Here is a 20,543-nt window from a genome sequence, read left to right as displayed (position 1 = left end):
GCTAAGGAGAGACAGCAGTGCCAGGGACCCAGCGGCTGCGTGTCTGCACCAGGCTACCCCAGTTGGAGGCCAGCAGCCAAAGAAGCTCACACGGTGGTCACAAAGGGTTTCTGTGTGTGTGTGTGTGTCTTACTTGCTGCCTGTGATGTCTGAGCTCCAGAAGTGCCCTGTTAAGATGTGGGGAGGTGATGTTATCATCTGCTTTGGAGAGGAGAAGGTGAAGGACACTCCAAACCATCTGCTGGTCAACACACACTGAGCTGGGGACCTGCACAGGCTTGGCAACATCATCTTTATGCTTTGGTGAGCGCAGTGCAATCCTTGTTTCTTCAGTAATAGTTTGGGACCCTAAACAATCCCAAGGAAACAGGTGCCAAAAATACAGAATTTATACTGATTTATGCAGGTAAATGTTATTGAAGAAGGGATTCCAAGTGAATTATTTTATTTAGTATAAATCTGAACAGATGGATTAGAAATAATCTTGCCACTGATACCCAAGACCTGGTTTTGCAAAAGTTATTCAGAAAAAAGGAAGGGATTTTCATCAACTGGTTGTGTCCAAAGCCCAAAGCTGCAGCACAGAACGGCAGCAGCGGGCTCCCCTCTTGAAATCAACTTCCCTTTATTTCCTTTTTAGCATGTTTCTAAAGGAAAGCCTGCCCATCATCTTTACCTCAAAACTGAGTTCTTACCCAAGATGGGTTAAACACAGACAAAATGGAAAAAGAAAAAGGCAAAAAAAGAATGATCCATAACAAGATGTTCAGGTGCCTCCTCTGGGGTTGGTTTCCTGTGACGGTTATTACCCACTGCCACATTCAGAGGGTTTGGGTCTTGGATCTGTGTAATTCACACTGTTAATTTGCACTACAGGTAGCTCTGATCTCCTGAAGTGATCTGTGTAAGCAAGCAGGGCTCTTGGGCTTCTGGAATGCCTGCACTGCTGCTGAGTAAAGTGGAAGAGCTTGCAATTTTCCATGCTTGTACTTTGACTTCAAAATCCAACATAGCAGATAAGCATTAGTTGAAATAATTGTAGAAACTGCTTCTACTAAAGCATCTTTAATACAAATGAGGTATCATTAGCAGCAAGATACTTGTTTTATTACAATTGTTCAAGACTTAGCAATGATTATTGTTGGCACACATACCCAAGTAAAAATCCTTTGACATTATTTTGGTTACGGCATTTAAAATATTGTACTAATAGAATAGTTAAAGAAAAAGTGAGGCAAAAATAAACAGAAAGCAAAGCTTTGAGAACCAAAGAGAACAAATCTTATCACTGCCCCCATATGCCGCATGTCCCCATTGCGGTGGCTGGCTGCCTGGGGAAGGACGGCTGGCCCCACCAGGCAGCGGGAGCTGTGCCTGGGGCTCCAGGAGCTGCACCCCGTGGTCCTGCCGCAGGGACAGGCAGCCTTGCCACACACCAAGGCCTGGCGGAGGCAGCAGAAGGGGAGGTGGGAACGGGTTTGCCAGACAAGGACGGCAGCGTGAGGGGCACGCAAGGGCAGGAGGTATGGGGGGAGCGGCGGAAGCCGGGAGCCGACAGCGGCACAGGCAGGGCCAGCACAGCCTTGGCCAGGGGAGCGCGTGGGCAGTGGTGACACGATGGAAGAAGACAAGTGTCGTGGCTTGGAGAGTTAGAAACAGATGAGAGGTGAGCAGCCACGTCTCAGGTGGCCTGGGTGACATGCTAGCTGAGCTAATTTGTTGTTTACATGTAACTTCCACAAATTTAGTTTCTGAGTGCCAGAATAAAAGCAGCAGAACATGGGCAGATGTCGCATGAACTTCTGTTGCCTTTGCTGCCACCACACTGTGCTCCATGGGAAAAAGCATCTCTTGATATCCGACGACAGACTGCTAGGTGTTTAAAGATGAATTACAAAGCCAGAAAAAAAGATAAAGAAGAAAGTGCATAGCTTCAATCCTCTCTCTACTCTACTAGAAGAACAATCAGGCAGGATTCAGAACAAGATTCTTCTCTGAACATGGAAATCAGGACACAGGCAGGAAAGGCATTTGCGAGTGAAGCCCACCTTGCTTCCCTCAGTGCTGCCCTGATTGCAGCCAGTGCGTGCGAAGCATCTCCTGGTGCTCTAGGAATCGTGGCGGAGACCCTGCTAGTCTGATTTCAGATTTCTCCTGTTGCCTCTTGCATTTATGCCTCTGACTTGCTGCTGTCACAGCACGGGCTGCACTAACCTGTGCTGCCACGTGAAATGCCAGATTTAGTGTCTGCTCATGATTTCAGCTTTCCAGGGCTAGCAGGGAGCCACACGGAAACACAAAATCGAGCCCATGGCAATGGATTCTGGCAATGCCAACGTTTTACATGCTATTTAGATGCTGTTTCTAAGCAAGCTGTCAGCCAGAAACAGTTCAAAATCCAACACATCACCTAAATAATAAGAAGAGGAATTCTGAGCAGTAGTGACAGAAAATAAAATTTACAACCCTTTTTTTATTAAAACCAGCAGGAAACTAGGGATTACAGTCATAACCAGCATCTCTGATCTCTGAGGAAGTGGGAAGGCAAAGTTTATTGTGGGGCGTAGTCATGGGCCTTCAGAAAAGAAAACCTGTTCTCTTGCATCACTCACCATCCCAGAGCACTTTGCCTTCATCTGGAAAATAAAAAATACAAGCTCAGCCCACAAGCACAGCTCCAGCAACCCACGTGAGAACTACTTAGCTAGTACTCACTCAGCTCTGCTCAGGCATGACCTGCAGCACAACAGCACTTACGTCTCCGTTGCTTAATTCTGCAGCCTAAACAACTTCTGCATTGTGCATGTAGGTACGTATATACTCATCAGAAGTATGGCAGCACAAACCCAAAGGGATCTAGATCTCAACAATGCAAAAATCCAGCTAAGGAAGAGAAAAATAGCCAAAACTCTCACAGTATTCAACCTCAGGAATAAATGTCCCCCAGCTTCGATCCCTCATTTTCTCACCTCTAGTTCCATTTCCAAATTCAGCATTTACCTTTCTGATTTGAACATCCCTTGCAAAACGAGCAACATTTTGATTTTACTTGGATTTGAAATATATAGTGGCCTAAAGTGAAGCCGGAAGAACAGGCACCAGCATGCAATTCTCTCTGTACACAACATCTGAAAGAAAAAGCTTTATGAATGGGTTCCTTGAAGGCAGAGGTAAAAAATTCACATAAAATTCAATTAAAATAATTTAGCCTAATCTGCTGTTAAACAATTAAGACTTTGCTAAATCAGGGGTAGAATTTACATAAAAATTAAACTAACCCATGTGCAATATTGAGCCATTTCAGAATTACCAGTAATTTAATTGAATATGTTTAAATGGTTTGTTATCAGTATGATTGTTGTGGATTTCTTCAGCATCAGGAAGGTAATCAGAGAAAGCACCAGACATGCCCACCCCACACAAATCAATTATGCCATAAAACTGAACTTAATGAATAGACATTTTCATGTTTTTGTTTTATTTTGAAGTTGCTTTATTTGCATGTTAATATAAACATGTGCAGCTAATTTCAGAAAGCAACTTGCATGCGTAATTCTGCATAATTTCAGGAGCCCATGCTGTGCAGTGATGATGACTCTGGCAGCATCGCGCTGGCTTGCTGGGTAGGTTTGAAGCCAACAGAAGCCCCACTGGGGGAGGGCAGAGCACCCCCTCCCCACACACGCAGCGGGCACCCAGCAGAACTGCTGGCCCTCGTGCGCTCGGCGCAGCAAGGTGTGTCAAAGGTCAGGCTGGCCTGCTGCTTGCGAGAAATCATTCCCCATGGGCAGGCAGTGACTATAATCCTTCCTAAGAAAGTCTTCAGTACCCATGAAAAAGGGAGGAGAGTGCTCTCCTCCACCCTTAAGAAATCTTAGGAACTTATTCTATCCAAAAGAGTTTTTTATTCTCAGCGGTGCAACCAATTCAAGGAAAAAGTTCTCTGCATGGTGCTGAATGCAAATTAATAACAACCCCTCAGCCTGGCACCTGTGAGTTGCTTCATTGGCTTGGCTGTGGAGAATTCATACTTTCTGGTGTGGAAGTCATCAGCATTCAGCAAGATGAAGTCCCTGTTAAATACATGCATTTTCTCTGCTAAATGAATCCACTTGTTGCCTCCCTCTGCTTGTACGTGGGCACCAATTTATCATTTTAACTCCAGAATGTTTATTCTTTTCCATCGTTTTTGCTTTTGGAAGGCACAGCTGCTCCCTAACGTGAGGCCAACAAAGTCAGCTGTTATCACTGTGTACGTGTGGTCTGAGCCCTCCATGCAACCGGGGAAGCAAATGAGATGCCGGCGGATCGAGTCAGAGCTGTACAACTTGGCTGCTCAGCTGAGAAATTGGAGAAGCGGGAGGTTGCGGCGTGGCGAGTGGTGGGTCAGGCTGGCTGGGCTGGCAGCTACCTTCATCACCACGTCAAAGTCGCTGCAGGTACTCAAGCACATGAAAGAATAATTGAACGCTGGTTTAAAATAGTCCAAAAGTCAAGGAAAAATCAACACCACACTTACTAATGGGTATGATTTATAGAGCAGCATCCTTGAGGCTTTGTATCTTGACAGCAGAGTTTATAATACTGTCCTTTAGGACAGGGAATATAGAAGAGTTCATCTACTGTCTGTTACAAAAACCTCTATTTTTTTTTTTAAAGCTTCATTTAAATGTGTAGCATGGCTTTAAATGCCATGCCACTTTTTTCTTTTTAATTAAGAAACCTTTTTATATGTACAAACATACAAACACATGCAAATATATAAATAGAAAAGTGACAAAGGTATTTTAATGAGTTAGAATATGAAATCTAAGTAGGATTTTAGGGTATAGATTCAAAGACTCAACTGACCTCTATTGAGGTACTGAGTGTATGAGCTCGCCAGCTCAGATTTTGCTAGCTTTGTGGATGAGAAAAGCTCAAGCCTCACGTAGGCTTCTCTTGGAGACATGCCCCTGTCTCCGTTAGTTTTACATGATCTGCTAGAGCCTTCGCTGGTGCAGGTATGCTATTATCTCTGTGGGACCTGGCTGGTTTACAACAAGCTCAGGTTTGTCTGCTTGAATTAGAATACCAGCATGCCTTTCAGCACCTAAAAGCTTAAACTTATGCTTATGTTAAATTCTTAATTACAGTTCCCACCCATCTGGCCAGTGGAATGACTGGGTTCAGTACGACCATCACAAAGGTTAGAGGGTGCTACCAAACCGAGCACAGGCCATAAATCTGTTTGCATATTGGAGAGGATAAAGAGAGTCTACTGTGTAGTTTGGTTTTCTCTGGATTCATTCAATGAAAATTAAGTATTTTTGTTTCCTGGCACTGAAACAGACAGTCATGTTCTATCAACCAGTATGAACAGACAACAGCAAAATAACTTGCCCTGCAGTGACTGTGGAGACCTAGTCTGGACTTGTGGCTTTATTACAGGCTGAAGTAGGTAAATAAAGCTCCTTTGTCCCAGTGGTCACACTGAAGCACACAAACCCAAAACCTGAAGTCCTTAAAACCCCCTTCCCTTCTGGGGAGCCCAAAGCACCGCAGCAGGAGGCCAGGGGGTGTGCTGGGTCCAGCCCTGCCCATGGCTGCTCGGGTGCATCATGACCAAGGGCTGGTCAGACCACAGCGCAGGCGCTGAAGATCAGCTGGGTCCCCCCCCCCCCCCAACACACACACACTCTGAGATGCCAAAGCACCCTGTCCTGCTCTGTTAATTATTAAGGCAGCAGGGCCCTGTCACTTGAAGAGCCTGGGAAATGAGGGAATACATCCCGTTACCATGCCCAAGAGACCAGCCAGCATGTTTACAGAAACCATGTGCTGTCATTATGGTCAGTAGTATATAATATAATTACATTCATTTATGATTAATCCTGAGCTTTGTTTCATGTCTGGAAGCAGCACAGGGTTGTGGCCACCTCCAGCACTGCATTTTCTTACCTCGGGGCTCTGCTTGATATGAAGAAGCAGGAGATGACAGCTTCACCAGCAAGCCGGAGCAGAAAAGAAAGCCTCAAACAGATGGTTCCAATTATAGCCCCAGCACCAAATCTGAATAATGATTGTGTAGCTGACAATATTAAGAGCGTTCTTAATGCTGTTAATTGTTAAAGAAGAGCCTGCGAAGCAAGGATGAATCACACGTCACAAGTACCTCCGCAGGAGCATTATTAACTACCAGGCAAATGATCTGAGGTTAAAGCTACTAAATGAGGGTCAGATTTTTGAGACAGCAATTGTGTAGCGAGTGAATTAATACGTGGCATAAGACGTCTAAGGGGTGGATGTGGCTGTAATATGCAAATAACTGAACACTGTTTCAATCTCTACCCCAAATTTACTAATTTGCCACTGTGTTTACATCAGACAACTTTGATACTTGTTATTTACTACTTAATTTATGTTAAATAACAATGTTTGACAGTCACTAGGCTGAGTGCTCAGTGTTTTGTTGCAATATAAGAAATACAGAATGACCCAGAGAGTGTATTCTTTCCATACCAAATTCAGACAAGCAAACTGGGATCTTGGTCTCTGATTTCAAGTGCCTTTCGTCCCTTACTCTCTGGCTGGTGAGACTAGTCACCTCATTTTCCTATTGCTTTTGTATAGTTGGTGTTGCTAATAACAGCTGAAAAAGAAAGGGAGATTATAGTATATCTGAATTTTAATCAAGGCTTTCCTAAGAGCTTGCTACTCGTTACCGGGACCAGCTGGCATTGTCCACGGTGTCCATGACTTGATTCTTTCCTGCTTGCTTGAAGGTCACTGTAAGGGGCTGCATTTCCCAAAGAGCTCAAAACCACTTCAGACACTTACATGCACAGAAGAACTGTTTTGAAAACCCGTCTCTGACTGCCAGATTTTGCAGAAATATTCAGCATTTAACCCATAGATGCCTTTTGCCTTTACGCAACTTCTCCACAAAGTGTACAAGCTGAGGTTTCTCCCCTCCATGGAGCACTCCAAGGAATGAACAGTGACAGGAGAGGTCTTGGAGCTGTCGGTTACTTAAGCCACCAAGGAGAGCCTGCGAAATCAAGGGCAGCAGCGTGGCCCAGAGGAGCGGCACCCTCCAGCTGAGCCGGCAAAGCCTCCCGGACAGCTCCTGCCCCAGCCAGGCCAGCAGCCATGGAAGCCAAGTGGAGGGGGCTCACCCACTTCTTAACATGCAAAGGAAAGTTACCTGCAGCTCATCTGACATTTCCAGCCAAAAACAGCTGAGAGGAACAGGCAGAAGGATCAGGCTTGCCTTTTCCTTGCTGGCTCCCACCATCTGGAACTTCCCAGATGCTTATAGCTTGGACACAAGAGGTCAGGTGGACACAAATGTCACATTCTGTGCTCATTTGTCTGAAAAATATCAGTCCCAACATCTTGGACATTTCTGAAAATAAGTTTGATAAAAATAAGAGTGACCTGTTTTCCTATAAAACACCCCAGCTTTCCCCAGGCTTCGCAACAGGGATTTCTGGGGTGCAGTTGTGTCAGGTACAGCCTGCGCGACCACTGGGACACTCCACCTTAATCTGGCCCTTGGAGCAGAACAAGAAGCAGGTTGCACAGAATCAGACATCATTAAAGGTTTGGCAACTGGATGTCCTGTGGGCTCCCTCCATGCTGGGGTCCAGGCTGCTATCTGGTCCCAGAGGGTGGTTGGGGCTTCAGATAAACATCTTGGTGGTTAGGACATCGGTTGTCATGGCAGTTGGAATATAAAACATGAAAATGGGGGATGTCCAGACATGGAAGTAATATGACAGGCATGTACAATATGGAGGGAAGATCTCTGCCTGGACCACACCGACCCTCTGCTCCATCTTGTTCTCCTGTTCCCAGCTTTGCTCAGGCTGATCGACACCAGATTTACATTAAGGTAAAGAAACACAGAGCTGCAAAACTGATGACAGCCATTAGCAAAAATAAAAAGGATAAACAATAGAGTTGGGTATTATTCAATAGACCATTAATGCTACAAAGACACAAAATGGGTACTAGGGAGTCATGCTTATAATCAACTTTTTAAAAATTATGGGGGTCAGGATGAAAGGCCAGACATATCTGATTCTCTCTGCCAGTTAGGAGAATTACATGTTACAGAATGGAAGAACTCAGTAACAAACAAAAAATGGGAATAATCATAGTTATTTTGGAACAATGAAAAATCTGGGAAGAAAAGTCTGATCTTTTTTTCCCTTCATTTTAAGTGCAAAGTCCAGTTGTTTTCAGTCTAGGTGAACTTCAAACATTTGTTTCCCATGTCTAAGAAGCTTTCTGACTAGGAACAAAGTGAAAGGAAAAAAAAACCCCAAAAAATCAAAACCCCAAACAATTCATATTTGTAAGCCATTTCTGTTTGAGAAATAACTATTACAAGCAGTCAGACTAGTGCATGAAGTTAGTCTTAGACAAGGCTGAAGCTTTCTTATATTCCTTCTTTCCCAGAAACAGAAGCCACTTCTATCCCCCTGTGGATTGTAAGTTGTTCACTGCAATTTAACGTTCTCCCTTGGCAGACGGTGCTGATCTGTTCTCAGCACCAATTTCCCTGGTCAGGCACGCACCAGGAGGATAAAGCGTGCTGGGAAGGAGAGCTGGAGGATCAAACTTCTGTGACATGTCCAGGCCCTATAAATATCCTCAAGAGGCAAACAGAACCAAAGATGGACCCATGCGTGTATACTACATCGATTCACATGGTCCGCATTTTGGACCAGGCGGCAGCAAGCCTGCGGGGTGCTGGCTACTGCTGGAAGGTGCTTTGGCATCGCCGGCAGGGATGGACCAGCCATGGAAAGCACTTGGGTACGTACCTTCTGCTCACCTGTCCCTGCTGGTGGCCCACTCCAATGGGGTTGGTCTTTGAAATACTTCTTACGCTCAGGAGGAGGCAAGTGCAAATGGCAGGTTGAACAGCAGAGCATCAGCCTGCTGGGTAAGGAGAGATAAAGGGATTGGCAGACATCCTTTCAGGTGTTTTTCAAAAACATACAAAGTTCTTTGTGGTTCCACTCAAAACATAGAACTTGCCCCTCTCTGCTCGGCTCTAACCACCAGAAGTACTGTTTCCCTCCCTCTTTTTGGCTGGGTGAATGTTTATTGCATTGAACTGGAGCAGCTGGGACAAGAACAGGTAAGATTCCCAGCTGCAGCACCTCCACTAGCAAGGAGGCTGGAGCACCAGCAGGGCCAGGACAGTTTGGCTGCTCTGAGGGGACTGGGGCTGAGCCTGGGCTCTTCTGCCCTGTGCCCTGCTCCAAACACCCCCCTGTGCCCTCCGAAGGAGGCTGAGGTTTTGGGAGAGGGCTGGGTTCCCCCTCCCCACCACTCCTTGGCAGCACTCGGCATTGCTGCATCGAGGCACTGGCACAGCTCCCTTCTCCCAGAGCTGGGCTCTGGGCACGCAGGGCGAGCGGCAAGGTGGGCTCCTGCAGCTGGAAACGCTGCCCAGAACATGAGGAGTCTCCAGCTTCTCCCTCCTTTGGCATCTTTGGCAAACCTGGTTGGGCAGTTCCCCCCTCCCCCTCTGGATGAGCGCGTGCTGAGCCACCATGTGCACTCACCGCAGTGTCTTGCACAAACAGCCAAAGCTCTTCTAAAACGAAGCACTCCCCTCTCCTAGAATAAATGCAAGTAATATCAGATGCCATCCTGGGTAACAAGAATTAATAACTTGTTTCTTCAGAGTCAAGTGCATCACATAGACAGGAGGGGAAATAACTGCAACCTGCCTCTGATTACAACAGAAGATGACGGAGCTGTTCCTGGGCCTTCCTCGTATGTCACTGTCTTTTGCTGCCATTAGCTATTTACCCCAAAGTCATTGAATCATACCTTGGATTTCATTATCAAAACCGATAACTGTTTTGTTACAAACCAGAGTATGTTGCGCTCTGCCTGGAAAAAAAAAACCCAACAATCCTGGCATTGTATTTCTCATAATAAGTTTTAATTGGATTTTAGCTCTCTGTCTTCTGTGCTTCATCTTAGGCTTTATTGGGTTTAATTACAAATCCATAGTTATTTGTTATGTGGCTCTGGTTCGATATTTTGCAATGACAATTACATTTTTATTCACAGAAAAAAATGTATTAGGAAAAAATAGCAAGAGAGAGGCTCATTGTATGAGCTGATTAATTGAATTCCAGCTTTATGTGCATTTATGATGAATGATTGCATGCCAAAAAATGAGTTGAATATTAGATCAGAGTACACTTATTCATTTTAATTGGTTTGCACAAAGTGCAAGCCGCCGTAATAATAGATCAGCTGTGAAACACCATAGCAATGGAGGCACCCAGTGCCCTGACTCTGATGTCTCATAAAACCCTGTTCATGATTTTTAAAAATCTTCCCATGCAGAAGAGCAGTGAGATAGATAGTGAAGCCTCAGCACTCTCATTTAAAGAAAGCAAGGACAAAACATCACTACCTCTGCTTCCGAGTTGCAACTTAGCTTGAATTATTCATCATTCCAACAATAAGCCCTGAAGCATGGCCAGCGAGAAGCCACCTGCCCACCATGGGGAGATGCGATTCTGACCAGCCCTGGGAAACAGAACTCCTGGGGAAAGCATTCTGGGTTTTGTTCATGTCAACACAACTTGGTTTCAACATTTTGGTTATAGGCGCAAGAGACAGGCTGACTTTTTCATCACCTTTTTGCCATACTGTAGCATAGCAGCTGGTTGTCCCCACTGGGAGCTGAACCACCAGCTCCAGCGTTCATCTGCTGCAGCTTTGGCCAGCATGTCTCCCTGGCCAGCACTGCACATCCTGCAGGGCATCAGGAAGAGCTGGAGCCTGTTGCAGAGGAAACCTAGAAGTGTATTTAAAGTCACAGCAAATAGCCTCACACTAAAAGCACCTGTGTAACCACAGAGGCTTTGCATCATACTTTGAATTTTGGTTGAAATACTTTGCAGAAAGTAGTGCCATTTGAAGCTCTGATGTGATATTGTGCAACTGCAGTTCAGCACCACCCCACAGCGTAACTCAACGTGACACGGCACTGAGAAATACAACCTGACAAACTAGCAGCCACAGTAAGTCTTTCTGGAGAAAGCAAATTTTACTATTTGCTTTCCTCACCAACCACCATTAAATATAGTTTGCCAAGTATTTAAACTATTTACTCACCCCACTTTTACCATGTCACATGAAATTAATTTGAAAGTAGGCAAGGACAAATGCTAGCACATGAGCATGCCAAACTGATGCTCTGAACAAAGACCTAGGGGGGTGGGGCGCGGGAAGAAATGCAAAATCCTACTTTTAGAGGCTGCAGCATTGCAAGGACAGAGAATTTGGCAATTTATTACCACAAACTGATTCAATATATAAAAAGTAAAAAAAACGCAATTCTTTCTTGGCTTTGAAAAACTGCAAGAATAATAGAAAAGGACACTCCACCCCGCCCCACACATTCAGCCTTCTGCCCAGACAGCACATTTATTATACCAAGCCTTCATTTCGAATCAATATTCCTAGTTACTCCTTTGGCCTGTGCTTATTGACCACAGCTATCCTTGCAGCCTTCCTATTTGCAAAATACAGTTCACAGACAACAAAATTTGAGGGGGAGGAAAGCATACTTTGTTTCCCTCAACTCTGCAAAGCAAAGGACAATGAGCATAAGCCAGAAAAATAAATCCAAACTTTTTTCCCCCTGAAAAGCTGAGTGCCAAAACCTGGGTAGGGACCTTCCAAAACCTGAGGTTCGAAAACCCTTGCAAGTTTTGATTTTGTGGGGGAGAGGGGATGGGCCTTTTGTTTTTTAAAGCTTACCAAAAAACTCTGGAAGGAGAATTTGGTGTCACAAGCACTGACCTAGATCATAGCAAATTTACTATGTAAAAAATAAACTGTACACTCTTATTAAGTAAAGCCATTGTGGCTGTTTGATTGCACTGACACTGTGCTTGTACCACATCAGTGCAACAGCTTTATAGAAATCCCTCCTGACCCTCGGTGACAGGAGAGGGGGGAGTTGGGCTCCTGCTATTGAACAGTCAGCGACATTAGGAATTGACACCAAATGTCCAGATCACTTTGCAATAATGCTGCTTTTTAAACCAACCCCTCAGCTGCATTCCAGCAAACTTAGGAAATACCATACCTTGTCAAATGTCATTAAGTTGTGTGGGTTTTCTTTATTTTGATAGTACCTTCTCAAATAATTTGTTTATATAAAAAAACCTTCCCATCTGCGTGCAGCCTCAGAAGTCAGTGACTGCAAGTGCGAATGCTGCCGGATCCTTTCACGCACATCCCACCAAGACTTTTCAGCCAAGGCTTCAGCCTGCTGCAAAAAGCAGGACTTGCATGCTTGGTGTGTGCTGCAAGGAGTGAGGAAGAAGCAAATAACATGTTAGGTCTCAATACAAGAAAACCATCCACTGGCTGGTGCAGCGGCTCTTGGCAATGTCTGAATAAAATAATTTTCCTTTTATCACCCAGGCTGAAAGCCTGATGTGCTGTGCTGCAGGAACATTAGGGAAAAGCCTGGCACAAACAAGATGTGTCAGCCCATTGAACATATCAGGGGAAAAAAAAAAAGGCTCATCTGAAGTGGTCTTCATATGGTCGTATCTAGAGAAATCAAGATCAGCCAGGAAAAAAGTGAAATTAATGGGGATGGCCAGCATCAGGCAAAAGGCTCTCTACAATAACAAGCTGAAAGCCATTTAAAAAAAAAAAAAAAAAAGAAGAGAGAAAGATTAAAGCTGAACACTCAAATGCATCTGGTCCAACTGGAAGGGAGAGAGATTTGTGCAACACAGATCTAGTTACTAATTTTATTAAATCAATTATTTGGAGATAGATTCACATCCCAACAGAGGTGAGTCCACAAAGCAGAGCTCATGAATGAATTTAGAGGGAGGTTCTCTCCATTTAGCAGTACTAGTTAGAACCATCCAATTTTTATATGATAAAATGTTCTTATTGTAGGACTACAACACAGTATAAGAGCCCATTAACAGAAATGAAATAATCAAAACACTCATTGTGAACCTCTGAACTGAAATATGAGTGTGCGACAGCTAAGGAAACATAATAGTTTCCTTAAATGTGTTTGTAACTCACACTGAAATATTTAATGTCTGCTCTGCCCACTCTTAACACCTCAATTTTACCTGCCATCGTCCTGACCTAAAACTAATTCTGATCCTCAGCTTCCCAGACTTCATAATTTGAACATCCCAGAGACAATAAGCACTCTGCAGCTGTCACCACTGTGTGGAAAATCAGCTTTTTGCAACTGGTGCTGGGGAAGTTGCCCAATTAATTTTTTCAGACCCAAAACAGCAGCACTGGAAAAGAAGTGACATCTTAGAGATCTGCCAGTTTACTGTTCTTGAAGAGTTAGTACAGGTCAACTAAAAGCAAAGTAAAAACTGCTGAAATATTTGCACGTAGAATAGTTTCAAGGATTTTTCCTGAATGCTTCAAAGTTATCAGACTGACAATTTTTAATAGCTTTGGTGCCTCAGCTCATGTATTCCACAAAAATATGAGTATTAGATGTTGCCATCAGCATAAGATTAAGGAAACCATACAATTCAAAAAACACCTAGGAGAGAAAATGGAGAAAAATCTGTGTTTCTCCCCCTTTCCTTCATGCCAGCCCTCCCCCTATCCCAAGGGATGCAGGGGTTCAGGCGCAGCACGCAGTGCCGGCTCCCACCGAGGGACAGGATCCAGAAGCCAGGAGGTCAAACACATCAGTGCTGCTGTGCTTCCCTCCCTGCACAGGGCAGGTTCCCTGGGTCACACCAGCTCACACAACGTGCCTTTGAAGGGAAGAGTAAATCCTGTGTTTTCCTCTTGGCATTTACCTCTGTGAGTGCCTGTGTTATGCCTTTGAACCTCCCGACAGCTCTTCCTGGGTGGTAGGGGAAGAGGGGGAAAAGCCACCAAGGGCTGGGCTGGGCTTGAAGCATGAAATTTTCTGGCTGGGTTCCTACCACTTGCAGAGCCATCCCAAGCAGGTTGCAGAAGCAGAACGCATATATCTTGAGACATAAATATTAAAAGCTACAAGGCATACCTTAGCTACAGAATAAGCAGCCTTTTTCACAAGGTTTTTTCTCAAAGCTTTTTTCCTTTCTTATTCAGAGAGGCATTCTAGCTGTTGGTCTTGTATACCAAAGGGTCTTCAGCTGATCCTGGATTCTTCCAGTTATTCATTAACCAGCACTAGAGGATAAGCATTCAGTCTTTGCATTTATTGCATTACCTGGGTGCATGTCTGTCTGCTTTGTGAGCAGACCCATAGCAAACAGCTTCCACACAGCTGGAGGAAAGAGGTGAAGAGCCAGTGCTTTCTGGTGCACATCTGCAGGTGAAATGATGCTCAGGACAGTGCACATCACCGGTGGCTATAGCTGACGGAGGGTTGGGTCATCCCCAGGGTAACCTTTTCCCATTACCAGCTCAGAACCAAGGAGCTGGGAGCTGCATGGTGGTGATGAGCAGGTTTAAGCCACAGACCTGAGATCCATTAGTCACACAAACGCTCACACCGATGTTTACCCTTGGTGCAGAGGCTGCCAAGCCCAGGGCAGAGCAGCCCATCCGCCCTACTGATCCCAGCTGGCCCCAAGCCACAGCTGTCACAAATTACTGGGCAGTGAACTAAACCTAGCTTTAAAACAGCATCAGGAAATAGATATGCTCTTTCTAGCCAAGAAAAAACTTAAAATTCATCTTAGAGAGAATATTTCCCTTAAGTTTTTCCTCTGTTGCTTGACATGCGTGCAAAAGCATGCTATGTTATTTTATTTCTCCTTTAGTGGAGCAGAAAGGACAAAAATTACTGTGTTATTTGCTGGCATAAGTAAAGAAAAATCCAGAGGAATAAAGAAACTACATATTAGTTCTTATAACAAATCATCTGACACTGAACAGCCAAAGTCCTACAGGCTTTTAGTTGATGACTGCATGGCAGTCCAATGCAAGGATGGCAATTTCCCAGCTTGAGGTAGCAAGTCAGCAGCATCTCCTCCACAGCCTGTCAAAAACGTCTGCAAGGGGGGCAGGGGAGAGGGAACAGAAACAAGGGAGCTTAGAGATGCCAAAAGAAAAGACCGTGAGTAACTGCATGTTTATTAATGTCTGGCTTATTGTCAGTAATGGCAGTCTTTAACAAACAGCCAATTTCTGTGGAGCTAATGTCAACATTTGAGGCACTGCATATTTTTTTTAAATGTCAATTATCAGTTCCAATTGGCCATGCCAACTCAGAAGTGGTTAAGATCACTGTTGATTTGCCAGCTATTTTCTCTTTATCAAATGGAGAGGGCATATGATGAAGTTCAGAAGCAACCCCCTTTATTCTTGCCCACACAACTCTCGCTGCCACACCTTGAGGAGATGAGATGCTCTGCAGCACGAGGGCATCTTCCTCCTGCTGCTGCCAGTGCAGCTCCCGCTGCACGCAGCACACGGGATGGCAGACAGTTTTAGAAGGTCTGTCTTCAGACGGAAAAGTGTCTCTGATCCAGGCTACATGAACAATTAAATAGGCCTGTGTGCTCAACATAAGAACCTCTGAAAAACACATCATGCTCAACAACAGCCATGCGCTCTCCAAGGCAGAGCTCAGGAGCAAACAGCATTTCCTTAAGAAACAAAGTTAAAATAAACACTGGTAACTCAGAAATTGTATCTCCTTGCAGAATGAATGGGTGAAAATTGGTGTCCTGCTCCTCTAGCATGCTTCACGTAGCAGCTGGGTGCTAGCCATAACAGAGAGAAGCAGTTACAGAAGTGCAGCACCGTGTGCTGTGGGGCCTGCCCTTCGACTGAGCCTGCACAGCTGCAGCACATAAGACTTTACAAGTCTGACAGAACAGAAAACACAGTCATGACAGTACAAACATGTTCCCTGTGGCTCCTGCATTCTCCTTAGACCAGCTAGCAACACCAAGTGACCTACTGCACAAACAGATGAGGTATCCGCTATGGATGCTACAAAATTTCCAATTCTGACAGCATTCGATGTTCACCTATGAAAAGCCCAATCTTCACTGGCTCATGAGAGATTTCAGGGAATAAAATGTCTCCAAGGTGCCTGCAAACTCCCGGTTCCCAAAGCCGGAGCCCTTGCAGAGCACTGCAGGTATCAGGCTTGCAGGAGAGCGTGCCATGGGGCTGGTCACTTCTCAGTGGTGTTTTCTCCTCTCCCCTAACTTTTAATTTTAACATCTCCACCCTATTTGAAGCTCCATATCACACCTGTAAGAGTCATCTTTGAAGCCAAGGTGGGAAAATGGGTTTGGTCATCTTCCATAGCATGTAAGGAAAACAGTTCTGACTCTGCTGAGGATCTAAGATCTGCTGGTCTGTACTTCAACACCATCCAACAGCACAGGAGTCACTACTCTATCCAAGGTCCCTGGGTTTTTCTCTTAACATATACTCTTAACATACAGCACAGACTTGTTTAACAAGTGCTATTTTTCCCAAAAAAATTCTTTTTGTAACTCATTGTGGTTGCACCAGTAAATGCGGCTATGCTTCTTTTAAAATCAGAAATCAAAGTAAATGAAAGCTAGTAACAAAGTTGATGAAACCATTTTTTTTTTTTTTTTTTTCATTTCTTTTAAGCTGTCAGACTTCTCAGCTGGTAACTTTACAGCTGATATTCTGTTCTCAAAGGGACACGTGATGTCATCTCTGAAAGCCTGGACAGGCAGCTATGAAGGAGATGTAAGGAACGGGAGACGAATGCTGATCCCCTAACACAGGGACCAGTTTTCACACCTTCACACGTGGTTTAAGTGCTTGTGGCTCTCTGGAGATCTGGGACAACTGCCCTTGGAGAAGGCCAGCAAGAGTTGTTTGGGACATTCATATGAGCAGCAAGTTTGACAACCTGCCTCTGCTGCAGCTGGCAAGGCATCACCCTGGCTCAGAGCGTGGGATTCATTTAAAGAAAACAGGCTGTCCATACTGGGTGAGATCAGAGGGGAACCTAGACCCAGCCCATGCAGAATTCAAGTGGAAGTTTTATATCGCTACAGAGCACAATGAAGAGCACCCGTTTCTAGACAGGCTGCATTGTCTTGCATTTCTCAGCACAGGTTTGTGCCAGTAACAGGGCAAACGAAAGGGTACCAATGTGAAAGAGGGACAGAAGAAAAACAAAGGCTAGACTTAGGCAAGGAGAGATGCTGACAAGCAGATAGAAAACAGGACAGTTTGAGGTCACACGTTAATTTATATTCAGAAACAGCTTCCAGTTTCAGCCTCAGGATCAACTGTTATTTTTCCCACTTATTACCTTCTTGAACGTCTTTGCACCAAGAGGAAGCGACCGCAACTTGTGTCTGTCCTTGCATAAACTGCTTAGAGGACTGAGGGGCTACAGCCCTGCAGAGGCTGCATTGGGGGGGTGGGGGGTTTGACACCACCACCGCAAGCTCATCTCAGTGGAGCCCTGCACGGTCCCAGAGATGACTCCCTGTACCTCTGACAGCACCCCGAAAGCAGTACGGTGACCGAGCAAAAGCATTTCATTCATTAGTAAAATTGAGGACACTGAGGAAAACACTACCCTCAGAAAAAGCAACCCTTATATTTAAACATCATAAAATAAATTGGATGTACTGAACAGTACTTTCAAGAGTTTCAGGCATGCAAAACGTTGAAGTGCTTGAAACAGTTTTCTCTCTATCGTAGTGACATGAGTCAGTAACAGCTCCACCAGGCAGGCTTCTCATGGGGCAAAGGGTGGAAAGGCTGGAGTGGAAAGGTCAGATTTTAAGGAAGAGTCAAACCTGACAGCAGCTGTAAGCAACTCAAAACTAGGACAGAAAATGCCATCATTGGGGTCCTCATTATATCCCATCTCACTCCTTAGCATACACCTCCATACCTGGTGAGGTTTTAATTAACAGGACACCTCAGCATCCTGATGACCTGGCACTTGCCTGGGATAGAGCAAGAAGAGCACAGTGCTACTGCCCAGCAGCCATCAGCATGTGTTGCAGCATTAGACAGTACATGCTAACACTCTGCCACTATGGAGAAAAATTATGCATTTTAACCTTTTTTGCACTGTTATTTTTACGCACCACTTAGTCTTGTAACCTTCTTAGTTGATGTATGGAGGTCTAAAACATGCTAAGATATACATGTTGAAACAAATGGAACTGGGTAGAAAATAATTGCTATTTGTGAGCATGCTAGGTATTAATTAGGGAGCCTCATACAAGATGTATGAAGAAACATATTTTAGGGAAGTAAATGTATTGATCAGAATAGGAAAAAGAACAATCTAAAAATATCTTAACATTCAGGACTACAGAAAGGCACGAAAGTGGAAATGTGGTTCAAAAATAAAGATAGGGTCTACAACATGCTGAGTGTTTCCTGACTAGGAAGACAAGCTATGTGAAGGAACTGGGATTTGTAAGACTTATAGCAGAAAGGCAGCAGGAGTGAGAAAAGGAAAAGAAAAAGCAAAAGAAAATGAGCTTCAAGTGGAAAAGAACACCTCAGCTGGAGAGAGCCTTTCCAGCCCTGCCCAGGGAAGATGTGCTGGAAGACATCTGGTTCCCAGAAGCTTAAGACAACCAGATTGAATTCTGAATTGAGGAAAGGCCTCACACTAACACATATGCATTCTTTACATGTGAACATAGAGGCCATTTAATTTGGGCCAGAAAGCAGGCTGATGGAGAAAAAAAAAAATTAAGTAGGACTGAAAATGACATCCTAGACAGCCATTCAAATAAATCCCACCATTAAAATTGGATCACTCCATAGCTACAGCAATGGCAAACCAATAGCACACAGAGGGTGCATCTGTGCTGGCAAACAGAGAAGACAGGAGTGGCTGTGGGCTGAGGGGACACTGCCAGGCAGGTCACCCCAAGTGCCTCGCAGAGCTCTGTGTCCCTGCAATCACGTTTCGGTTACTCCCACAGCAGCACAATGCTGAAACACAAACCGAGAGACACTTTTAAAAAAAGATTTCAAAGAGAACTGCATGTATTACTACCAGTGCAGGGGGTGGGAATGAGACTCAAATGAGAAATTAATAGAATATAGTAATAATATGATCCTATTAAAAATGTATCTAAGTTTTTGCTGACAATTAATGGTCTTATCCTGAAACACTCAGGCTCTCATCTGTGTTTCAAAGATTTCACAGCTGCAGTTCTCCTGACTCAGTTTTTGCCATCTTTTAAACAGATGTGGGGAGGCAAAAAGGAAGTGGCTTAACACTGTATATCCTAGAGTTTTCCCTTGCCCTTAGCATGTGGGTGACAGTCCCCGAGAAGATTGCTGAGATTGTGAGTGCTGCAGTTATTATCCAAATGGTGAAAAACATTGAGTTCAGTGGTGAGCCAGGTAGGAATTGGCCAGATGGAACCAAGACCTTTCTTCAGTGGGACGGTCAGAGAGCACCTTCAGCCTCCCCATTTTACAGAACCGCTGAAATCCCAGAAAATAATAATAAAAAAATACAACGTGTATGGGTAGGGGAACAGCATCATGTCAGGCTGCAGTATATGAAGTGTTTGCCAGCATATGGGGGCTGAGCCTTGGCTCACGTAAATTGCCACAGCTACATAAAAATCTAAGGAGTTACGACATACCCTACCAGCTAAATATTATTCTCTGTTGGCAAACATTTCACAAATCCTCATATCTATTGAGGGCCATAACAAAACTCTTCTTCCACCCCCAGTAAACAGCTTGGTGGAAGCAAAGTTCTTGGAGCCCATGAGATGAGCTTCTCTCAAGCAGTTCTGCCTCCCCCAGACCCATTGCCTGAGATGGAACACGTCAGAAGGCAGAGACAAAATAGATGGTTGGAGCTGTGCTGATGGCAGAAGCAAAGCTTATTCTGCACTTCAACATATTTTCCTTCCACAGTTGTCCATCTGTATTTTTGATGAACACTGCAAATTCCTAATCATAATCCTAAAATACCCACCCCTGACTCTAGCAGTTTTACAGCCTGTCCTCTGGTACCTGAGAATCCAGCAGGACAAAGGAGGTTGCCCTCAAACCACACACATTGAACCACTTGCTCCACAAAACAGACCTCATAGGAACAAAACTCTGCAATGTGAAAGCTATATAAACTTGAATTACAAATATTGAAATTGTACACATCTCTTCAGGTTATCTCCCATTAAAAATAAGCCTGAAAAAGCTATCAAATGCTATCCCAGTTTAGCATACTGCTCAAGAGGGCATTTGTACATGGTGCAGGGAAGGATAATTGCATTGCTCTGTAAAGACTCGGTGGTGTTTCAATGATGTTTGATTGCTCCTTGAGTAGCCAGAAAATACAAGCTGAAACCTTTCTGGCAGATACAGAAGTACGGCCAGGGCTGAGTCACTGTTGCACTTGTCATACTCAGAGACTGCACCATTTAGCTTCAGCTGTGGTGGGAAATGCATTGCAATAAGAAACTTCTCAGAACAGAGCAAGATTGTGCTCTTCAAGATGACTATGGCCAAATGGCGCCAGCAGCATCTCAGCAGCAACCTTTCCCCAGTCATTCAAACCCAGATCCACT

General features: G+C 44.5%; 1 long non-coding RNA gene across 14 annotated transcripts in view; it reads right to left on the bottom strand.

Annotated features, from left to right (window-relative positions):
* Positions 1-1,395: 1,395 nt before the first annotated feature.
* The window catches only part of LOC130154024 (uncharacterized), a 61,176-nt gene continuing 42,028 nt past the window's right edge, over positions 1,396-20,543 (bottom strand). For 4 of the 14 annotated variants that reach the window (XR_008823574.1, XR_008823568.1, XR_008823569.1 and 1 more), the window contains 3 exons: positions 9,564-9,618; positions 7,524-8,931; positions 1,396-7,387 (listed from right to left, as the gene is read on the bottom strand). This is a non-coding gene — a long non-coding RNA (uncharacterized LOC130154024). Of the gene's footprint in view, positions 7,388-7,523; positions 8,932-9,563; positions 9,619-10,658; positions 10,804-20,543 lie in introns of all 14 variants that reach the window. The other 10 variants (XR_008823573.1, XR_008823576.1, XR_008823577.1 and 7 more) reach the window with 10 other exon arrangements.

This window comes from Falco biarmicus, chromosome 8 (genome assembly GCF_023638135.1).
Source record: "Falco biarmicus isolate bFalBia1 chromosome 8, bFalBia1.pri, whole genome shotgun sequence".
Lineage (NCBI taxonomy): Eukaryota > Metazoa > Chordata > Aves > Falconiformes > Falconidae > Falco > Falco biarmicus.
Note: the sequence above shows the minus strand (reverse complement) of the source record. Positions and strands in the feature narration are given on the sequence as shown.